This window comes from Cupressus sempervirens, chromosome 6 (assembly GCF_028749045.1).
Source record: "Cupressus sempervirens isolate cs-2001-9-10 chromosome 6, ASM2874904v1, whole genome shotgun sequence".
In the NCBI taxonomy this organism is placed as follows: domain Eukaryota; kingdom Viridiplantae; phylum Streptophyta; class Pinopsida; order Cupressales; family Cupressaceae; genus Cupressus; species Cupressus sempervirens.
In genome coordinates this window covers 692,060,310-692,083,082 of record NC_143123.1, presented here as the reverse complement: position 1 = coordinate 692,083,082, position 22,773 = coordinate 692,060,310, and positions in this window count along the sequence as shown.

Genomic DNA, 22,773 nt, shown 5'->3' with positions numbered 1-22,773 from the left:
CTTACTTGCCCTAGTAATTTGTCCTTTTGTAAATTCAAGCATCACTTGTGCAATTGTTGATTCTCTTATTTCCTTTTCCATCTTTAGACAATAATGCCACTTGTTTTCAATAATCTTATACAACTCCCTAGGCATAGTATTGTCTAATTCAAGAGGTCTGTACTTGAAATCTGCTATCATGCCATACACTGATTCTTCTATTTTATTCTGATCTTCTTTACTTAATTTATTGAAATCAACACTTTTCAAATCAAAAAAATGTGCATTCTTAACATTATCACAGATTTTATCTATATGTGACTTAGGAGGATGGCTTACAACTTTATACTGGTTGATGTCTTCTGATTCTATTCTTTTCTTATCATTAGATTCTAGTTGTCCAACATATTTTCTCCTTGGTTTCTTCTACACTTGTCCAGTTTTCTTAGTAGCCTTCTTCTTTTCTTTCACTTGTTCCTTGGTCTTTTGAGTAGAATCCCTTGTGGTAGCTCTTGTTACTAGTGTTGGCTTGACTTGGGTTGGCTTGGCAACCTTTTGGGCTTTGGGCTAGGCTACAAGCTGAGTTTTGGCCTTTCTCTTCTTTGGCTTAGCTTGAGATGGTGCTTCCTTGACTTCTTCTTCCTTTACACCTTCTTCTTTGTCTTCATCTTCACCTAAGCCTTAATTCAATTTGATTGGGCCTTGCCAATGTTCATCTTCTTCATCATCATCTTCTTCCTCATCTACATCCTCTACACCTGCTACCCCTTCAATTTCTAAACCAAATTTCTTCTTTATCTTCTTTACGAGTTTATCTTTCCTCTTAATCACAGAGGTTTTCTTCAACTCTATTTCAACTTTGGACTTTACAACATCAAATGTACCAAAAGTTTTGGCAATCTTATCAACTTTATTTGCAAGCAATGCTATGATTGTTGCTAATACTTCATCAATATCTAGCTCATAACCCAGTGGTCTTAATCATCTAACCCTTGGAACTGCTGCTTAGATATAAGTAAAATCAATATCAACCAAGAAAAAAATATCATTAATGTGTTGTTCCACTAGGGAAACTAGTATCCTCAATCTTTGCTTCATGGATTTCTTGAAATCCTCAAAATAACTTGTCATTTGGGCTTCAAAGCTATCACCCATTTGCTCAATGTACTCATAGATTTGAGTAATGGCTAACTTGTTTGATTTTTAGTTCACTTTCCCAATAGAGGGAAACTCTTCCATAACATAGAAAAATATATAGACTAGAACTGAACCAAACTTACATTAAACACCTTTGGATCTTCTAATTGCTCCTAGATTCTCCATGATCTGTTGTAACGATAGTTCTACCAAATCATATGTATGATCCCTTTTGACAAGTTTATATGCCACATCCACAACAATACATGGTAGCCTATTCAATCTACTAGATTGATAGAACTTGTGAGAAATCACTCTCACTGCAAAATCCAGAAGGGGATCTATGATTGTGTCAATGGTCATGTCCCTTTTATTCCATTTAGCCCTAGAATTATTTTCAATAGCTTCTTTTGAATCACTATGTAGGATCTTGTGTTGATCTAGGGTTGGAAAGCCTATAACCCTATGCATTATTCTCTTCATTATCTTCATGGGTCCTCCTTCTAACCACAAACAACCATCATGAATTTGACTCAAAACAATCTGTATCCACTTGGTCTTGAAAACTATGGGAAAAACTAAGCCTCTGGTTAAACCCTTTTTCTCAACTATTTAAGATTCTTCCTTCAATATTCTATTATCACACAGTTTATCATATGCTTGAAAATTTTCCAAGTCTCCTATTGCTCCTATCTTACAATTGTAACACTTCCTCACATCCTGCACCATAACAACTTTGGGCAGAATAATGGAGAGTGCGCCGGCAGGGTCATTTTTATAAGCTACCTCTAGAATCAACCTAAAATCTAGTTATTTGACCTCATTACTGACTAACTAGACCTCATGACCTTCCTTATCCTTAGGGTTTTTGGAACTAGAAGCCATTTTGCAGATCTAGGGTTTCAAAAGATATAAAACTTTATGACTGCGCAACTCGGCACTTGAAGAATACCTTAGATTGACAAAAATGATGTTGAATCTTTGTTGAAATCTATGCAAAATCTTTTAATACTACTCTTCAATTTCTTTAGTGCTCTTCTTTTTCTTGCTCTATGTTTGAATGATGAGAAATTATCAAAATTTGACCTTATACTCTTTCTGAACCTAGCATTAAATGCTTAGTGCATACAGCTATACACTCGGCTCTTGAAGACTTCAACATAATGGTTTTCCTTCACTCAACTTCAACTAGATTTCCATCACTCAACTTCCAATGAAAACTCAGCATATATTAATATTTACTCAGCATCTAAGGATAACTCAGCAACACTTGCTGAAATTTTAATTTTTAACTGTGCATCTTGATTCATGTTGTTTTCTTCTTTGTAGTGCTTGTTTGTCTTGGGACTGATGTGTGATATAGCTTTGTATACTAGTCCCATACACCTATTCATGCTTAGCTAGATGAGGTGTGACCACTTGACCTCTTGGGTGAAGTGATCCCTCCATTTGATGAGGTACATGCATCTTTCTTCTTCCATGTCTTGTTCATTTGTCCTCTAATGTACTCAATATCAACCTTCTCTTTGTCTTTGTTGACTTCTGACTTGGGTGTCTTTGACTTTGTTGGGCAATTCCTGCTGATATGACCAGTCTTTAAGCAACTAAAATATGTGGTTTGACTTAGCCATCTACTTTAGTTTCCTCTAAAATGTGTTCTTATGCAATTTTAAGGAATGTGTCCATATTCCTGATAGTAGTGATAGCTATACCTAGTGTTATAGTCCCAATTGTAGTGACGACCATAGTTACCTTCTCTTGTTTCCTAATTTAATGTCCACATAGGCTTTGATCTGCACTCAAATGCTTTATGTCTATACTTCTTGTGATTGTGGTAGTGACCTTAAAATCTTGGTGTTTTGATAGTCCTAGTCCTATAGTTATGTGCTTGATGTCCTTGTTTTTTGCACTTATGAAAATGACTTGCATTCTTAGGCTTATCATACTAATGGGCATTCTTGCTCCTACATAAATTAGAATTATGTCCCTTTTTACCACAAAAATGACAAGTAGGTTTAGTGTTCTTACCTTTGATACTCCTTTCTTCTACAATCTTGGATGGTTCTCCTTGTTCAGTGCTAGTGTAACCAAGTCCTAAATTATCATTACTAACCCTTGGTGATTTTAGTAGCTACTCAAAGTACTTGATAGCCTCATTGGGTTTATTGAAGCTTTCTACAACTTCCTTCTCTCTTTTGTAGTTGTTCATTCTATATCTTTATTGTAAAGATCTCAATGTCTTTCATATTCAGCTCATGATGTACATTCATCATCTAGCTTAGGGTATCAAGCTACATGTTTGAGATTCTTTCAAACTCAATTGTCTTTTCCTCCAGTCTATTGGTAAGATTTATCTTGTCATCTTCTAGCATGCCCTTGTCTTCAATGGCTCTTTATTTTGTTTAGTTACCTTGCAAAGCATTATGGCTTATGATTCTTGTTCAAGCTTGAGTATTCTGATTTCTTCTACTTGAGCTCTATTCTTTTCCATCAGTTCTACTTTTGTTGCATCAAACTCCTTGAAATCTCCATTAGCAAACACTTTTTTGGTATCAATCTCCTTGTAGTGTGTGTCATTTTCAGCTATGGCTATATACTTCCTTCTTTTCAAGAATTTTCTCAATTCTTCTCTAGCCTCCTCCAAGTTGTGTAGAGCGAGATGAACATCAATCACCTAATTCTCTATAATCTTCCCAAGTTTGAAGACTTTCATTTTTAGATCTTTTCTATAAGTTGTTAGGGTTCTCCTTGTGGGAACCTAGCTCTGAGACCAATTATTCGAATAATCAAATGGGAAGAATACTTCTGAGAGGGGGGGTGAATCAGAAGCAATACATTTTTTCCATTAAAACTTTTAACTAAAAGTAAACTGCATGTAAGTAAACATATTAAATAAGCATAAAGTAAATCCATGCATCAATAACACATAACACCAGAATTTGGTAACCCAAAAACCCTCCAAAATGAGAAGGTAAAACTGGGTGGGGATGATACCCACAAAATTACTACAGCAATAATGTTTGACCACTTCTAATGGTTTGCCTTGTTAAAGGCCTGCCTTATTAAAGGCTTTACACTATGTCAATAGTGACCTAGTTAAAGGATTTACAAACACTTTACTTGAAGTGTCACCCTGTTAAAGGATTTTATCACATTTTCAAAAGATCTACAACTTAGCTTTTAAGCTAACCTATCAACATAGGATTTTCTTTCTAATAGAATTGCTAGAGAGTTTTAGTTTAATAAGCCTAATAGCTTACAATCCTTGATTGTTGAATTCAGGCACTTCATCTACTTTCTCTAATCTTGATCCTCTGAGATCTTATATGCTACTCTTCAATATTCTGATACTTTATTTTTCATCAACTAGATACTACAATACTACTCTATTCCTCTAAGTCTTTTCACTCTTCCCACTAAATTTTACTATAGTTTTCCTAAACATGACTCTCATTCACACATACAATAGGGTTTTGTCCTCCTTTTAAAGATTTTGAAGACTTAGTGTTAGGTATGGATTTACAATCCATATTGAATCTTTAATTCCCACTCATTTCTTGCACTTTTCTTATTAGTTGCATGCCTTCTCCATTTTTCTTATTGGTTGCAGGTTGATTGCATAGGAAATGTAAAATATTTTTTCTTATATTTAATACCCTTCAAGATCCTTCTATGTCAGCCCAAAAAATGGTTTACATAGGTGTTTGTGCAATTACAAACAACTATGTCCAATATGTGTTACTCGGCACTTGTTACCTCTGATGCTTGGCACATGTAGCATTCTAGCTTCCTCAGTACATATAGCATTATGGCTTAATTGACACATATAGCATTCTAGCTCACTCGGCACATGTAGTATTTTGGCTTGCTCAACATCAACTATGACTCAGCACCTAAATATCACTCAGCTCATATGGTCCACTCAGCACCTATTGGAATTCTAGCTTGGCACATACTATGGCTCAGCATATATAGTGTACTTAACTTCTATATGAAAATTGGTTAAGTGTGTTGACACTCAGTTGTCAAAACCAAGTTGAGACCAACAGAAACCATTCTCAAAACATCCTAAGAAGTGGAGATGGATACAAGGAAGTAAACTAGATTAACAATGCAAATGAAATGGAAATCTAGCAACTACCAAATGTTAGTTACAATGCAAATCACAAAAATCTCTAAAAATCTCTAACACTAAACTAGCATGATAAGAAAGAAAATGATAGAGATGTCAAATGCTTGCGACAAGGGCTCTGTTTATAGGTTTGAGAGAGGCCTTAGGGAGGTAGCAGCTATGTGGCATCCACATAGGTGCCATAAGAGAGACACATGGGCTAAAGGACAAGCCATGCAAATTTCAAAAAGAGCCTTTAATGTTTGAGAGGCTCAAGGTGTGCTCACACATGTGTGAGCAACCTTGGGGGAAGGAGTGGAGGACAAATGTGTAAGAGGTGTAAGAGGTGTAAGGGGTATAAATGAAGTGGAAGCTTTATTGGATCATGTGTTGCTCACACGTGTGAGCAACCACTTAATTTCTAAAAAGGTGATTAAGAGAGGTTTAGGATAACAAAGTTGGATTAAGTAGTTAGTAGGCTTAGAAGGATGAGAATGATAGGTGTAGACTATGTTTTAGGATAGGATTAGGATTAAATTAAATAAAATTTAACTTAATCATAGGATTATAGAAATTAATAAAGTGGAGGGAATTAAATAAATTGAGATTTATTTAAAAGGGGATTTATGGAGCATTATGCGTTAAATAAACTGAATACATTAGGGGGGGTTATTAAATTAAATTTAAATACATTAGGAAAGTGAACCTATTTAATTAAATAAATTTAATTAGATAAGTAGAAGAATATGACAAATATAATTAATTAATTATAATGTCAAAAGAAATATTAAATGAATTAATACAGTGTTTAGGACAATTTTAAGTGTCTGCAGGTACATTATCTAGCATAATATCAGAAAACTCTCCCAACATATTTGCAACTTCTACAAGTACCTCCTCTATTTCTTCTTTCCCATCTTTTGGAATTATAACAAAACAAATATGCTCATGCTTCATACCTTGGAGAAACTCCTTTCCATCAATGAAACATATTGTAGCATTACTACATACCTTTTCTTCTTTATCCTTCAATGGCTTCAACTTATGTTTCACACCATCATTGGTCAAGGTATAGGTATTTTCTTGCCCATTGTATACAACATGCCTGTCAAACTACCATGGCCTACCTAGAAACATATGAAATATGTTCATAGGTATGATATCATCAAGTACCTCGTCCTAGTAGCTTCCAATCTTGAACTTCATTGAGCATTGCTCACTGATCATGACCTTGTGGTCATCTTGCACCCAAGCAATATGGTATGGATGTGGGTGTTTCTATCTCTTTAGTTTCAACTTTATGACTGTCATTTATGACACCAGATTGCCAATAATTCCACCATCAATGATCAAATAACAAAACTTATCTTCATATTTTCACCTTTTGTAAAATAGGCTCCTTCTTTGATCAAGTTCATTCTGACCACTTAGCAAGACTCTTCTATTAACTAGGACTTCTCATCTTTCAACATCTTTAGAATGTGATGATCTAGCATCTTCATCAAAATGTGCAACTCTAGCCTAGCCTTTTGTTCTTTGAATTGTCCTTCCTTGATGCTGGGAACATTCAAATGCTATATGCCCTTCTTCTCCACAATGAAAATATTTCCCATAAAAGTGCACCTCCTCTTCTAGATCCTTTCCCTCTACCTCTTCCTCCTCTAATCTTTATTTTTCTAATCATGCAAATGATTGGAATTGTTTCCCCTCTGGCTTTGACTATTACTTCCAGCCTCATCTGTGTTCTTTTGATCATCATTTCTACCTCCATACGATTTTATGACAGATCTTCCACCATAACCTCTACCACTATTCTTGTTGTCAAACATTTTTCTCAGTTTCTCCCCAACTCTTAGGGAAAACTAGTATGTCTCCTTAATACCAGTCACTCAAATAGGACTCATCTCCTCTTGAATGCTTGGCCTTAACCCATTAAGATAATGGGCCAGTTTCTCATTATCAACTTCTACATGGCTAGCTCTAATGAGAATTTGGTAGAACTCTTTAGTATACTCTTGATTTGATTTTCTTGCTTGCTTCAACCCTTGCATTTTCTTCAACATATCAAGCTCATAATCCATAGGAATGAACTATCACTTCATTTCAGCTACCATTCAATCTCATCTAGTGATTTTGTCCTTTCCTCTTTTATTTCAATCCAATTGGGTCTCTTGCCACCAGATCTTTGCATGACCTTTCAGTTTAGCCTTCACAAACATGACCCTATCTAAATCTTTAATATATCCATATTCAAAGTACTCTACCAATTCATTGATCTAGTTGATCAATTCCTCTAGAATGAGATTTCCTAAAAATGTGGGAACATCAAACTTAAGTCTTTTTCCAATACTGGAAATGGCTTTAAAAAGCTTCATCTCCTCTGGATTAAGAATTTCCTCTACTACATTTGGGTCTGTATTTCCTTTTTCTTCTCTTTCATCCTCACTTTCATCATCTCCTACAGCAAGATTGATTCCTCTATGCATCTATTCTTCCATTGCTTACATTTCCTTCTAGAGGGTTAAAATCCTTAGGTGTAACAACTTTGACTCTTCCACCATGCTCTCTCCATGGAGGCATTTTTGTGTTTCCACTGAAACTCTAGTGTAAACTATCTCACAATCGACGATCTGTCTACATGCCCAGTCCAAACCATGGTCCTTGTATGAACTACCTCATAGTCAGTGATTTTTCCACATTCTCAAGAACTCCTGCTCTGATAACACTTGATGAAGGGTGCTCCCCTTAATACCATAAACATAGAACAAAAAAAAGGAAATAATAGTAATTGTGAGAAAAAAAATATGGGCTTCTTATTATCACTGCAAATGCAAAATTACAAAATTCACAACTACAATATGCTAACCCAGATGGACACCTTCATTATAGTAATCTGCAAGAAAAAGCTATGAACTATCACCTGGACTTGTCCTAGACAATGTCTAGGCATTTCTTAAATAAGCAATTTTCTGCCACTCAAGAAGGTTCTAGACATTCAAACTTAATACTTAGGGTCGACAGACCCTAACAATACATATAAAGTCATCCAAATACATTTTTTATATTTATTTTAGATGTTTTGGTCGGCCCAACTTTGGAAGGCCATAACTCTCAAACCATTCCTTCGATTGGCTATTATAACCACTTTTTAGAAACCCCAACTCTTGATATGTAGGCTTAAATCCATGCAAGCACTCATCCATTGAGTTTTCAAGCTTCATTTGGGCACTTTAATGCCTCCAACGATGAGCCTAAATTTTATATACCACCAAAAAATGTAATAAATCCATGAATACACATGATATGGCACTGAACTTCAACTAGTAGGCTAATATATCCAAGATGAATGTCCACCTCTAAAATTAGGGCATTCTGAGGTCATATGACAAACTTACTAAAAATAGTAAGTTCCAAGAAATAGTAACCCCCTTGTCTACTAATCTTGCTTAAAATAGAAAAGGCCAAAAATAAAAATATATTTGGTGATGCAAGATTGCCTTCGCACCTAGGATGCTCCTACATCAAATTGTTGGAAATTTGAATGGAATAGTAAGTTCTTAGAGGGGGTTGAATCAGCACTTTAAAACTTTTACCTTAAAAATAATTCTCCAAACATCATCTCATAACTTAACATGTAAACTGAAATAAGTAATCATGCATCACATCCATAGAATAATGTAAATCAACATGTACCACATAAGATTTTGATTACCCAAAAACCCTCCTATGAGAAAGTAAAATTGGGGTGGGGATGAAACTCACAAATCTTCACTACTTTAGTTGTAAAGTGTGGCCAATTATGGCTACAAAGTTTTAATCATTAACTATGATCTACCCTATGAAAGTTCTACCATGTTAAAGGCTTACAATATTGTTAGGTCTCACCTTGACAAAAGGATTTCAAACTCAACTATTAGGAGATTTACAATATCTTGTTAGGACTACTCTATTCAGAGATATACTTTGTATTACCTTTCAAAATTATTTAGCACTTAATCCTTCAGTTAGCACCTTTTTCCTTGAGTTTGGATCTCCTCTTTACTAATTATTTCTTGAAACTCTTGATCAAATATATGTTCTTTAACCTATTACTTCTTATCTTTGTTCTTCTCAAACTGATCATGCATTGTATAACTCTATCATAGTCATCCTCTCCACCATGAATGCCCTCAATTATCTTAGTATTCATCTTCTCATGCATGGTATACTACCTTAGGTTTTACTCTTTAAATAGGTATTATAGAGACAGGCTAGATTATGATCAATGGTTGTGGTTAATCCTTATTACTGCCTAATTGCTTCCCTTTTCTGATTGGCTATATGTATTAACTTGGGATGTATAATATGACTTGATCCTTATCTCTTATAATCAAAAATTCATGTTTATTTCAGTTAAAAAATGTTCACATGGGATTTTGTGCCATAATAAACATCTATGTCAAAGATTGGTAACTCGGCATCAATAGACTTTGATGCTTGGCCTTCACTGTGCTCTTTATGTTGATACTCATCTTCTGAATGGATTGACAATTACACTTGCTTGACACCCAATCACTCAACACACATTTTTTATCGGGGCCTACTAGTTCTTAGGACTAACTGTCATATTACTCGGCATGTATTGTTTGGACACTTATGCTCAGCATACACTATGCACTCAGCTTGCACTACTCTTTCCTAGATAATGACTAAGTGTTTTGTCATTGCCTTGTCAAAACCAAAATGAGATCAACAAATATCTCTAACTTATCTTTTTAGTGTGTTCTCTAAGGTGTTAATTACTAAATTATCACTTATTACATAACTTACAATAGGTTACCCTGGCACTAACGACTTTGGCTCTCGAATGCCTACTGTAAGCCACTCCCAAAGACATATACCTAGACAAATTATCCTAAGGATATAAAGTGTATTTCTGTCCCATACCACAATACCCATAATGATAAAGCTTGGTTTCTTAACAAGAAACTCAAAAGATAAGTTGGTTCTCCCAACCAGTCAAGTGTTCAGCAACATAAAACTTATAAAACATTATTGCCCAAATATCAAAATTGCCTAAGTTCTCACCTTTTTGATGCTATGGTTATTTTTGAAATATGCCTCATTTTAAGCATTAAAATGGTCACTTTCCCTTAGATTTTTTGAGAAATCCCACCCTTTGAATCCTCTGGCTAATCACCAACTCCGTCCATCACTTCAAATTTTTAATATCTGATCCCCAAGTCAAAAATTCTCACAAGTTAACGGAAGGAACCAAAATACATATTTTCAACTTGATCATTAACCAATAACCTCTAAAAAGGTTAATATTAATTGTCAAAACACATATTTCACTTTGAAAGCTTAACCATTAACCTTTCCATAAAAAGGTTAGGATAAGTTTACAAAACTAACCTATAAAAAGGTTAAGATCTGAGGTTTAGAATATGTGTTTTTAGCCAAAATCTTAACCTTGCATTTGAAAATGAGTTAACATAATCTTTCCAAAAACATGTTTTGTACCATTAATCTTAACCTCTAACAAAAAGGGGATTTGGGTTTGGTTATTAACCTCTCTACCTAAGTTAATAAAAGTCAAAATATGAAAGATGTTAATATGAGCAAGACTTTATTTTTATTTTTTTGGGAAAGACCAAAAATTATCTAAATAATTGGGAGTTGTCTTTGACTCTTCAAATGATAGAGGTGTAAAATCAAAATCTCAAACCATTAGATCATATAAAGATCAACTCATGAATATCATTCTTTTCATTTTGTCTGCACACGGAAGGACCATCTTCTGATGAGCAGTGAATAGGGGCATTTTATTGCTACTGTGATCAAAAGAAGACATTTTGCCTCATTTGTTTGATATAGACAAGCCACAGAATTCATGAAACATTGTTTGCATCCCAAGTGTTCAAAATGTGGAGGATACAGTAAAGGAAAATGACATGTAACTATTTTACAGAATATTATTGGATAGTTGACAACATAAAAACATGGATGTACACCAACTATGGAATAAGGAAGGACATGATATGTTTGATTCAATGCTTCAAAAATTTTAACCCATATTACTTCCTAATCTTAGTATGACACCACACTATTTGAAGACTTATTTATAGTCCTCTATCCATCACATGATGATGACATGATTGTAGGTTGGTGAAGGTCTTGTCAATTATATTTGAGAAGCATGGGTTTTTGTATGAAGCAAATTATCTGCATCTTTTGTATGTGACCACACATTTGGTTCAAGTGTGATTAAAAAAAATTGGGAAGCAATCTTCTCAAATCAAAAATCAAGATTCCCTCAGCTAAATACCTTGCTTTCGGATGTAGTAAAGATTGGATCAAGAGGTAGAATAGACTTTAGCTCTAAAGGAAATAATGGAGAAAAATATTAGATTGCATTTGTAGAAGATACAGTATTAATGATTGATGGTTCTGATCATCAGCCAATAAAAGTTGGAGTGACCAGAAAGTGCCCCACTCTCTTCAATTCCTAAAAAAAGACCAGTTCTTTGCAAAGCATGTTGTGCAATCATTATAAAACTATCACACTCTAAAATGAAAACTTCTAAGCCAATTGGAAGTTCAAAATTCAAGCTTGGTCTTATTACTTTTGCATCTAGTTTCAGCTTTAGATGTGATGCGAGAGCTGAAAAATGTAAATATTTCTACTCTACAATAGAGCAAAAATTGAAAGGAAAAGAGTTGGGAAAGAGGCAATTGCAATCCAAATCAAAAGAGTGGCAAGAAGCTGAGTTAAAGATTCTTTGAAAAAGTATGACATTTAGCACATCTCCTATGCCAACATTCTATCACTGGGGTGCTCTACCAAAGATTGAACTAAAGAAGATTCCTCCAACTAGAGCAAAGTCGCCTAAGCTGGAACAAAGAAAAATTTATTTAGGTGTAGAATATAAAAGCAAAGCATGTCAAGATGGAAAGGAAAGTCATTTAGTCTAGATGAGAAAACAAGCAATGGTAGCTTGCAAATTCAACTAGAAGAGAACCAAAACAAGTTTGGGAATAAAGATGAGAATGGAAAGGGATTTGTCACAAGATAATTGAACAAAATGTACTTTGAAAACTATATTATGCCAAAGTCGAATGCAATGAACCTTGGTGAAAAAAAAGTAATTAAAAATAGTCTAGATAAGGGAATTATCGATGGATCAGCTGAGGAATTTGTTACAAGCACCATATCAAATGACTATCTGTCAGCACAACTAATGGATGTAATGCAATTCCACAAAAAATTGAAGCTGTTAAAGATCATATTTAGGTTGATTCCTCATTTGAGAATAGTGAGATTGTATAATTTTTTAATGGTAGAGAAAATATATCTCTGTAAGCATGTGAGTTCCTTGAAGAAGAAAATGGTGTCAAATCTTTAGATGGGAAAAATTTGATTGCATAAGTGGATATTCAAGATGGTATGTTAAAGGAATCATTTTCTCCAGTTAATAAGGTTCAAGATGTGAACACCAAAGCTATCTAGATTTCAATATCTCAAACCTTTTATGTTTCTAAGTTGCAACATGACATAACCTCTCACTTAGATCCCAAGGATGAGATTCATGAAGTATCCGAAAAAAGAATAGAAGTACATGCTCAATTTGATTCTTCTTCAACTTTTTAAGTTCAAGAGGAGAAGATCATATGGCTACCATCAAAGATCAATCATTCACATTCTTTTGAAAATGTTTAGTTTGAAGTCACATTTGTTAATTTTGTCAAAGTTAACTAACCTCTCATAAATTACGTGTTTGAGAAGTAGTTATTAACCATGAAGATGTAGTTCTTAACCTATATGTCTATAAAAGGAGTCATTTTTGGCTTTGTAGGGGACTTATTTGGATTTGGTAATAAGGGGACACTATGTTAAATTTTTGGTAGTAGGACAATTTTTGGAAAGTGTGTACAAATCTTGTTCTTGTGATCAAAAATTCATTTTATGTTCTTAGTGAAAATAAATAAAAAGGAAACACATTTTGAGTTCTCTTTCTACATATCTAAAAGTTAAAAATTTGATTATTTATGTGTAATGGGTGTTTTCACTGTATTGTGCAAATGTTCATAAATTATCAAATTAGCATTGTGATAATAGTAGCCTTCAATCATAGGTCTTGATTATTGTTATCAATAGCTTATGTTAATTCAAGAAAGCTTTGAATCCATGTGGTGCATTTTTCATCATGAGATTTCTCATATTTTAAAGTTTGATCTCATCTTTATTCAAAAAACTTCAAAACTATATCATACAAGGGAGATGCCCCTCTAAACGCAAAGGAAGGCCACATACCAAGGGCCTATCCAACTATTGTGAATGTTGGGCCATTCTTATAGTGAAAAATCTATTTAAAAAAAGGATTTTGGTGACTCCGTTGGGTAGACTGAATGAGAAAATATTGACAGTCGCCTGTAATGAAGCACAATGGTGCTACAACATGAGAACATTTTTCCAGTTCTCCAACCAAACTTTGCCTTCCAAGACACCTAGGAGGATATTATTTTAGACTTGAACACTCTAGCCTGGAGGTGTAGATGAAGTGCCCAAAAATATCATCAAGCAAATCAAGTTCTTGAAGAAGAAGAAGAATTCGGGGAAATCTTGCAAAGAGATCCCATTGGTCAGAACATTGTAATCATTGAAAGAATAGTAGTTATCCCAAGAAGAAATAGGTATATCCAAGGGAAAATAAATAATAACCAATAAATTGGCTGAAAAACCATATACCCGATTAAATAGAAAAAAGGGTTTTCTAGACAAAGATTTTGAAGCCCTTCGAAAGTTAGATTTTAAGCCAGTTACTCCTAAGAAGAATAAAAAGGTTAGGTCTATTAGTAGGCCATCTTCACAACCCAAGGCTATTTTTTCTCCTACATCCTTTCAAGCTCTAATCCTACCAAGTACCCTTGTACCTCTAGCCATAAGTTTGTAGCCTTTGAACATCATTCTTCCATCCATGGAACATCAAGCACCATAGCCACTTGTCCCATGGGGAGCTGCTATTGGTCCTTTCTCTTTAGGGAACCAATTACATGACATGCACATTGGCTTTTGAAAAATTCTTCCTAAGTTTTTTGACAATGGAAAAGTCACTACTGATCAACACATTAGTCCATTTTTATGGCAAGTGGGGTTCTTGCAATTCAACATGAATATTTTTTTGTTCGTCTCTTTGTTGAAACACTCATAGAAGTTGTAGCTGAATGGTGTAGTCAACTACTAGCTAGATTAGTGACTTCATGGGAAACCTTGATTCAAGCTTTCGAGAGGAGGTTTAAAACTATCAAATATGAACATTTGCTTCTCTCCCAGTTAACTCATGAGCCCATGCTAGGATTCATTACTTGTTTTAACTAGATAGTGAACCAAATTCCTGTCAAAAAAAGATGCACTGAAGAAAATCAAATGACTTTCTTCATCAATTCTCAACCTTCTAAAGTAAGCTTTCAAATATGAAGGGCGAGAGATTCTAATCTAGTAGCCATGCCAACTTTAACCATCAAGGTGGAGGATGACTTGCTTATTTTAGGTAAATGGAGTTGTGATCTACAAAAAGGAAAAGGTTAACAAGCTCCTATCACTACCACTAACCCTTTATATGAAAAATTGGCTAATGATGTGTTACAAATCAACAAGCATTTTCCCCACAATCCTCCACCTTTGTATCAATATATCCCAAGGAGGAATTATAGGCTATATTAATAGAACAAACAATCTAAATGGCTACCCCAGCCAACACCAAGATCAACCATTGAGCATTCTACATCTTCTAGTAATCAAGTTGTTATGTGTGATTTCCACTTGATGATAGATCATGATGATGTAAGTTTTCCTAAGATGGCTAGATTCATGAAAATGCATTTGAAAATAGAGAAAATAGAAGAATATGTGGCCCCTAAAGATGTAACAGAACCTACTATTGGGTTCTCTTCCATAAAATTTCTAGAATATGAATCTAATGGTGAGAAATCTGAAGATATTAACAATCATTCTTGCAATGCATCTACACCAAATTGGAGACAAATATTAGAAGAGAAGTGGGGAAAAGAAGAAAAGGATAAAGCCTCTAATGAGCCTTCTAAGAAAATTTTATCTTGCAAACATACTTTGGAAGAGCCTTCACAAGAAAAGGATGTAGATAAAGTCAAATCCTCTCCCATTGTTGAAGACTCTTTTGATTTTATCGATCATTGTAAGAAGACCAAAGTACAAATTTATCAATTGGACTACCTAAAATCTAACCCACATCAATTAGAAAGGTTGATTCAATGCATTGGTAAAGGAAAAGGTTCGCCTAAGATTACTATCAACCATGAGTCAGGAATTTCTCTAGAAGAGGAAAATAATCTAGAAGGGCTCATGACTAAGAATCATTTGTTGTAGCTTCTATGTTAGAGAAACTTGATCCATTCTATGTCTCCCCCTATATAGGTGGATGCAAGTTAAGAAATTGTATCATTAATTCTAGTGTGTCCTATAATGTTATGCCTTCAAAGGTGGTTCATGCCCTAGGTCTCTCTCTAAACAAACCATCAGGAAAGGTGTAATCTATGGAGGCAAAACAAGTTTTGTTGATTAGCTAGTTAAAGGATGCTCAAGTAGCTCTTGCAGCACATCCAAAAAAGAAGTTAAAACTAAATATATTGGTCGTTAATATCCAGGACAATTATGGGATGCTATTGAGCAGAAGTTTTTGCAAAGACCTCGATCGTGAAATCAAGATGGACATGTCTCATGCCATCATCTAGATTGGAGATAAAAAGGTTTAAATCAATCCTGAACCTAAAGCTAAAAATATAGTCTTGAAATCGAATGATCCAAGGGCCAAAATATTGTATGTTGATACCAGAAATGGAACATATATGATGACATCTATTGATTATGATGTAACTGAGCCTCTTATGCCCGATATAACCAATGAATTATGGTCAATGGAATTTGATGGAAGTTCCTCTTCTTCTAGTTCAGGTGCTGGGATAGTTTTGATATCACCAAAAGGAGAGAAATTCCCAAAAATTTATAAGTTGGTTTTTGAAACCACTAATAATATAGTGGAATATGAAGCTCTTCTACTCAGCCTTGAATATGCTAGAGAAAAAGGGATCAAATAGCTCAATGTATCGAGAGATGTAGAACTACTTGTTAACCAGGTGTGAAGGCAATATCGAACAAAGAATGCAAGACTAAAGGCATATAGAAATAGAGTGTGGGATGAAATTGAGCATTTTGATGCTTTTTCTTTATCTTCTATTCTTCATGAATAGAATTCCAAAGAAGATTGTCTTGTAGTCTCTGCCTCTCTCCTTATTCCTCATCCAGAGTTCAATAGAGATATCTAGACAGTAGAGATGATTCATAGACCCAGTGTGCAGGATAATGCTTGACACTGGAAATTTTTTGATGATGATGGGAAAATTATTGCATTTATTGAGGGAAGACCTTCATTTTCAAACTTGAATTTTGAAGGATCACATAATGTCAAGATGAAGAATCATGATGGAACATGAGGAGATAATCCTAAGATTATTCAACTACAAGGTAATTTTATTCCAAGAGGGTTAGTCACCCTTGAAAGTATTTTTGATAAAGAAGATAAAAGGAAAGAGAAAGTCAAAGATACTAAATCTTCTAATTCTTTGGGTTATGAGAAGGTAAACATTGGTTCTAAAGAAGTTCCAAAGATGGTCCTAATAGGGAAAGATTTATCATCAGAAGAGAAAGGAGAATTCATGAATTTTTTGAAGACTTATCGATATTTTTTTACTTGGGGTTATGAGGATTTGAAGGAATTCATGAATGGGAAATTTAAACATTAGATTCCTTTGAAACCTGGTTCAACTCCCTTCCAGAAAAAACAAAAGTAGTTTAATCTGAAGGTTGTTGATGCTATATTCAATGAAGTTGATAAAATGCTTAAAGCAAGGATTATCTACCCTATCCACCATTCAACATGGGTAGCCAATATCATCCTAGTCAGGAAGAAGAATGGTGAGATAAGAATATGTGTCAACTTCCAGAATTTGAATAAGGTGTCGCTTAAGGATAATTATGAGCTTCCTGTCATGGATCATATTTTGTAGTTGCTATCTAGTTCTGAACTCATGTCAATGCTAGATGGTTTCTCTAATTATAATCAAATTAGTGTTACACTGAAAGATCAACATAAAACATCTTTTACCACTCCTTGGGGTACATTTTCCTACAATCATATGCCTTTTGGTTTGATAAATGTCAGAGCCACCTTTCAATAGGCAATGGATCATTCATTTGCAGATCTCAAAAATAAAATCATCATCATGTATTTTGATGATCTTATAGTATTTTCTAAACATAGAAGAGATCGTGTGCATCATCTAGAATCTATCTTGCATCAATGGTGAACCCACGACATCTCATTGAATCCTAAGAAGTCTATATTTGGAGTGACAGAAGGAAAACTACCTGGACATATTATTTCCAAAGAGAGTATTCGAATAGACCCTGAGAGGGTGAAATCTATCCAACAGTTATCACTTCCCATGAGTAAACCAGGGGTCAGGTCTTTCTTTGGACAAATAAACTTCATAAGGAGGTTTTTACTAGACTTCTCTGAAATTACAAAGTCAATTGTGGGTATGATGAAAGGGAATATAAATTTTAAATGGACAAAGGAAAGTAAGGCTTCTTTTGAGAAAATTAAGACCATGATTGCTAATGCCCCTACCCTTTATTATCTAGATTTTTCTAAAAAAATTTATTTGTATTGCTATGCATCTGAGAACACTTTATTTTATATTCTCACTCAACCTGACAAAAACAATGTTGAGGCCCTGATAGCATTCATGAGTTCCCTCTTAAGAAGCATGAATTGAAATATTCTTTGATTAGAAAGAATGCATATGCTCTAGTCAGAGTAGTGAAATAATTTAGGTTTTACATCCTAAACTCTCACTCCAAGGTATTTTTTCCTGATTCAGTGGTAAAGACTCTTCTAACATAGCAGGAGATCATTGTAAACAAAAGAGCTTCTTGGGTAGCTAAAGTACAAGAATATGATCTCAATATCAAACCTTCAAAGATCATCAGAGGGAAGGGCTTGTGTAAATCTATCGCAGAAGGATCCCCCAGGAATGAAGAAGAGATAGAAAAAGAAATTCCATTAGTAATGTTGATAATTGGTTTTCCAACATCACCTATTTTCTGACATATGGAGAATGCCCATCTCATCTGTCGCCCAAAGAGAAGAGGACCCTAAAATTGAAATCTATGAAATAAATTATATGGGGTGACACTTTGTACAAGAATGGAATAGATGGTACCTTCCTGAGATGTGTAGATTTTAAGCAAAGGAAGGAGTTGCTTCAATTATTCATAATGAAGCATGTGGAGGTCATTACTTAGCATCAATAATAGCCTATAAAATTTTGAGAAACTATATTTACTAGCCTAGAATGTTCAAAGATGTAGAAGAATGGGTCAAGAAGTGAAATTATGTCAATATTTCAAAGGAAGAGTCCAATTAGCAACACTACCCTTGAAAATAGTAGTGATCAAAGAACCCTTTCAACAATGGGGTTTGGACTTGATTGGTCCTATCCATCCTCCATCCACTACTGGACATACTCACATTTTAATGGCAATTGATTATTTCACCAAGTGGGTAGAGGCTATTCTAGTCAAGCAAACAAATTTAGAAGTGGTGTGTAGTTTCATCAAGCAAAATATTTTGGTTAGGTTTGGGGTTCCTAACAAGATTGTTATCGAGAATGCTACAAACTTCTCCTCCCATGAGATATCAGCCTTTTTCTATCAATATGGAATCATTCTCTCTCACTCAGATTATTTCATGCAAAGAAATGGTCAAGTAGAATCGAGCAATAAAAATATTATGTCCATTGTGCAGAAATCAATAGATCCTAATCAGAGGTCTTGACACAAACACTTGTATGATGCACGATGGGCAGATTGTACCACTAAGAAGAGAGCAATAGGGATATCTCCCTTTGAGATCCTATATGGTACAGAAGAAATTTTCCCCCTTCCTCTAGAATTATTTACTTAGAAGTTACAGAATGCTATTGAAAACTATGAATTTAAAGATGCCCTTGAAAAGAAAATATTATATTTGACCAGACTGGAAGAGAAGAGATGTGGTTGTAGATAGAATACAAGAACATGAATCCCACATAAAGAAGTTATTTGATAAAAAAGCTAAGAAAAGGGTGTTCCAAGAAGATGACCTTGTCCTACTTTAGGATAAGCATAGAGAACCAAAAGGTTTACATGGAAAATTTGACTCCTTATGGAGAGGCCCATTTCAAACCAAAGAGGTATGTGGGAAGAATTCATTTTATCATACCTAAGTGGTATCCAGTTGCCCTTTCCTTACAATGGGCAACACTTTAAGCATTATCATAAGTAGAAGGTGTAGTGTGACACCTTTTGTATATAAGTTGTCCTATTTTTGGTGTGCTCTTGTCAGTTTGTGTTGCTTTTGGTTTTTCTTTCTGTTGTCCCATTTTTGGTGTTTGTTCCCTCTTTCTCAAAGTGGTTACTCTTTTTCTAGATTCAAACTTCATCCTTATAAAGTCCTTGTCCCCAGATAGAGCCAGTTGTTGTCCAGATATCAGAATTGTCTAAGTTCCTGCCTTTTTGATGATATTATCATTTTTGAAATATGCCTCATTTTAAGCATTAAAATGGTCACTTTTCCTCATTTTTTTTAGAAATTTTTCCCTTCAAATCCTCCAGCTAATCACCAACTTCATCCAACACTTTGAATATTTAAAATCTGGTCCCCGAGTCAAAAGTTCTCACAAGTTAATTAAAGGAACCCAAATGCATATTTTCAACTTGATCATTAGCCATTAACTTCTAAAAAGGTTAAGATTAATTGTCAAAACACTTATTTTACTTTGAAAGCTTAACCATTAATCTCTCCATCAAAAGATTAAGATAAGTTTGCAAAATTAATCTATAAAAAGGTTAAGGTTTGGGGTTTAGAATATGTGTTTTGAGCCAAAATATTAACCTCACATTTGGAAATGAGTTAAGATAATCTTTCCAAAAATGTTTTTTGTACCATTAACCTTAACCTCTAAAAAAAGGCGATTCAAGTTTGGTTATTAACCTCTCTACCTAAGCCAATAAAGTTAAAAATTGAAAGGTGCCAATATGAGCAAGACTTTTTTTTTTTTTTTTGGAAAGACTAAAGATGATCTATATAATTGGGAGTTGACTTTGACTCTTCAAATGATAGAGGTGTAAAATCGAAATCCAAAACCATTAGGCCCTGTTTGGTTGCTGGAAGATGAGGGCCAAAACTGGGTTATCAGGGGCAAAACCAAGTTTTGCAAAAAAACTTTGTTGTTTGGTTGGTTAAAATTATAACCCGGTTTTCAATTTCATCTTCCAATTTTGGTCAAAAATTGGAAGAAGTTTCTTCCAGTAAAAAGGTGGAATTCGAAATTAAAACCAGGTTTTGAATTTTATGACAGTTTTTTTAATAATATTGTGGGGTCCACAATATATTCATCTTCCGTGTCAACCAAACGGACCATTGGCTTTCCAAACCACAAAACCAGGTTTTCGAAAACCTAGTTATAAGATAACCTAGTTATGTCAAAAATTCATCTTCCCCAACCAAACGAGGCCTTAGACCATATATAGATCAACTAGTGGATACAATTCTTTTCATTTTGTTCGCACACAGAAGGACCATCTTCTAATGAGCACCGAACAAGGGCATTTTATTGCTACTATGATCAAAAGAAGACATTTTGCCTCATTCGTGACATAGAAAAGCCATAGGATTCATGAAACATTGTTCGCAACCCAAGTATTCAAAATGTGGAGGATACAATAAAGGAAAATGGCATGTAACTATTTTACAAAATTTTATTGGACAATTGGTAGCATAAGAACATGGGCGTGCACCAACTATGGAATAAGGAGGCTCGCGATATGTTTGATTTAATGCTTCCCAAATTTTAACCCGTATTTTTGCCTAATCTCAATATGACACCACACTGATTGAAGAATTATTTACAGTCCTTTGTTCATCGCATGATGTTGATGTGATTGTAGGTTGGTGAAGGTCTTTTCAATTATATTTGAGAAGCATGGGCTTTTCTATGAAGCAAATTATCTGCATATTTTGTATGTGACCACACATTTGGTTTAAGTGTCCTTAAAAAATTGGGAAGCAATCTTCTCAAATTCAAAAATCAAGATTCCCTTAGCCGAGTATCTTGCTTCCAGATGTAGTAAAGATTGGATCAAGAGGTAGCACTGACTTTAGCTCTAAAGGAAATAATGGAGAAAAATATCAAATTGCAGTTGTAGAAGATACAGTATTAATGTTTGATGGTTTAGATAATCAGCCAATAAAAGTTGGAGTGACCAAAAAGTGCCCCACTCTCTTTAGTTCCTAAAAAAAGACTAGTTCTCTACAAAGCATGTTGCACAATCATTATCAAAACTCTCACACTCTGAAAAAAAAACTTCTAAGACAACTGGAAGTTTGAAAGTCAAGCCTGGTCTTATTTCTTTTGCATGTAGTTTCAGCTTTAGATGTGATGTGAGAGCTAGAAAATGTAAAGAGTTACTCCAAAATAGAGCAAAAATCAAAAGCAAAAGAGTTGGAAAAGAGACAATTGGAAGCCAAATCAAAGGAGCAGCAGGAAGTTGAGTTAAAGATGCTTCAAAAAAGAATGACATTTAGAGCATCTCATATGCCAACATTCTATCATCGGGGTGCTCTACCAAATATTGAACTAAAGAAGATGCCTCCAACTAGAGCAAAGTCACCTAAGTTGGGATGAAGAAAAAGTTATTCAGGTGTAGGATCTAAAAGCAAAGCTTGCCAAGCTAGCAAAGAAAGTTGTTTTAGTCTAGATGAGAAAACAAGTAGTGGTAGCTTACAAATTCAACTAGAAGAGAACCTAAACAAGTCTGGGAATAAAGATGAGAATGAAAAGGGATCTATCACAAGATCATTGAACAAAATGTACTCTAAAAATCATATTATGCCAAAGTCAAATGCAATGAACCCTAGTGAAAAACAAGTAATTACAAAAAGTCCAAATAAGGGAATTGCCAATGAATCAGCTGAGGAATTTGTTACAAGCACCATATCAAATGACTATCTATCAGCAAAACCGGTGGTTGTAATGCAATTCCAAGAAAATTGAAGCTGTTAAAGAAAATATTGAGAGGAATTCCTCATTTGAGATTGTACGATTTTTGAATGGTAGAGAAAATATATCTCTGTAAGCATACATGAGTTCCCTAAAGAAGAAAATGGTGCCAAATCTTTAGATGGGCAAAATTTGATTGAAAAAGTGGATGTTCAAGATGAGCTATTAAAGGAATCATTTTCTCTAGTCAATAAGGTTCAAGATGCCAACACCAAAGCTATTTGGATTTCAATATCTCAAACCTTTTCTATTTCTAAGTTGCAACATGATATAACCTCTCACTTAGATCCCAAGGATGAGATTCATGGAGTGTTTGAACAAAGAACAGAAGTACATGCTCAATTTGATTCTTCTTCAACATTTTAAGT